We start from the raw sequence: 1,860 nt of genomic DNA, 5'->3' as shown, positions 1-1,860 counted from the left end.
TAATAATAATAATAATAATAATAATAATAATAATAATAATAATAATAATAATAACATGTTCCAGAGTGGTTCATTGTATAGAAAGTATTTTTGTGAATAATATTCAAACTAATGTTAATGTTCACTGATAGCTTCAAAGACCCAGAGTCACGTTATATTGGACCCAGAGTCATACTATATTGGAGTGGTAGTGACACCATTCCACATCACAATACAGGACTTAAACTACAGATGATTTATCAGTATTCAGTTGCTTAACTCTTGAGTTTAAATTGGAGGACAAAATGGTTGAAAGTATGTGATACCTTCTGATAGAGTATAAACATTTGTATTCTTTTTTTAAAAAGTTTTGTTAGTTAAGCACTAAATATAACTCACGGATGAACTAAAAAGGAGACAGCTCAAAGTAGAATTGAGTAAATAAACATCTACACATTTAAAAACATTTTAGCAATTAATTATGATAAAAATAAAATATACTGTCACGTAACTTTTGAAAACTTTTTAGAATGTATTTTTTTCTGTCAACTTTCATTTAACACTCCAGTCCAGTTGGTGGCAGTAATGCGCTTTCATAGTTGGCCGCCATTAAACTCCAGAGGAAGATTTGCACCGGCGCTAACGAGTGCTAATGCTAAACCCAACATGAACGAAAATGCCCGTGCGTTGTGTGAAATGGTGGAAAAAGTACTATTTCATGGAGTTACGTTTTCAGTATCGTTTTGATATTAAGCAATATCCCGGCTGAAAACAACAGATGACACCGCGGCGGTCCAACAAGGCCGAACTCACGGTAAGAAAGCTTTTATGAATAGCGAGCACATGCAGCGAGGCCAGTTGCTTTGTTTCTTACAGAAAGCGGTCTGTCGTTTTCATAATGCCAAAACAAGTGTAGGGTGAGACTTCGTGCTGTAGTTTATTTTTTTTTATTACATGTGATGTTCTGAACTCTTTAAAATACTCGCATCTTCTTTTATTTTTTTTTCAGACCTGAAAAATGGCTAAGCTTTAACAGCTAGGCCTCAGACCACGGTGCCGAGGCGCTCTTAGGGAGTCCACGAAGAGAAATTCAATAAGTTATAATTTCACATTTTGTCAATAGTGAACACTCGCATATTTGTAAGGAAAACTGATCTTCCGGTTATTTTATTTATTTTGTTATAATGCAGTATAGCAAGGCAGAGTGTGGTAAGCAGTAGAGATCGAAAACATGGCGGACGGATATCAGGACGGACCCATGAAGCCGGTATGTACAATCACTGCGTTGATTCCCGATTGTACAATGGCTGGTTAAGAATAATTTTAACTTATTTACTTATGTATTTTTGAGGAAGCGATATATTTGCTACAATATTTTTTTAACTTTTACATTTATTTCCACAGACACTCCACAGAATGGGAGTCACATTTGTGTCAATCAGAATCTTCAGGAACGTTCTGATGTCCATGACGAGGACAGAGATGCAACTGTGTGTGAGTATCTACTATTTTAGAATGTTGATGATATTTTATGCTTCAATATTGTTTATGTACATAATGTAATTATGCTATGTATTGACTATGCACACAATGTTTTTCAGCTGTATCAAGGACCTACTGCCAGTCATCCAGATGTTGGTCAAGAAAGAAGCAGGTAAGATCTAGAGATGTCACAAATCCTTGAATGGTTAAAGTACCGTGATTTATTAAAATCCATCAAGGCAAATTATCTGCCTCAAAGTTTGTTGAATTATGTTTTACTATTTATTACCAACTGCTTTTAATTCTTTTTTCTTCCAATTGTTTCCAAGTATTTTCTCTTTTTCATTAAAGTTTTTATTTTTTGTAAGAATTTATTAATATATATAATATATATATATT

At 33.7% G+C, this 1,860-nt stretch overlaps 1 protein-coding gene and 1 long non-coding RNA gene across 3 annotated transcripts in view; one reads left to right on the top strand and one right to left on the bottom strand.

Moving 5' to 3' along the window:
* pdzrn3b (PDZ domain containing RING finger 3b) overlaps positions 1–1,860 on the bottom strand; it is a 26,385-nt gene that overhangs the window by 12,789 nt on the left and 11,736 nt on the right. The gene's annotated exons all lie outside the window — the stretch shown is intronic.
* LOC107835683 (uncharacterized) lies at positions 510–1,737 on the top strand. Of its 2 annotated transcripts, XR_001661501.1 has the most exons (4): positions 510–793; positions 989–1,246; positions 1,384–1,473; positions 1,581–1,737. It is a non-coding gene; the product is annotated as an uncharacterized LOC107835683 (long non-coding RNA). The 2 variants fall into 2 exon arrangements; XR_001661500.1 differs by lacking the exon at positions 1,581–1,737 and having other exon boundaries at positions 1,384–1,571.

Source organism: Poecilia formosa, unplaced genomic scaffold (assembly GCF_000485575.1).
Source record: "Poecilia formosa unplaced genomic scaffold, Poecilia_formosa-5.1.2 Scaffold18, whole genome shotgun sequence".
NCBI lineage: Eukaryota > Metazoa > Chordata > Actinopteri > Cyprinodontiformes > Poeciliidae > Poecilia > Poecilia formosa.
The sequence above is the reverse complement of the archived record's forward strand: the minus strand, read 5'-3'. Positions and strand labels throughout refer to the sequence as shown.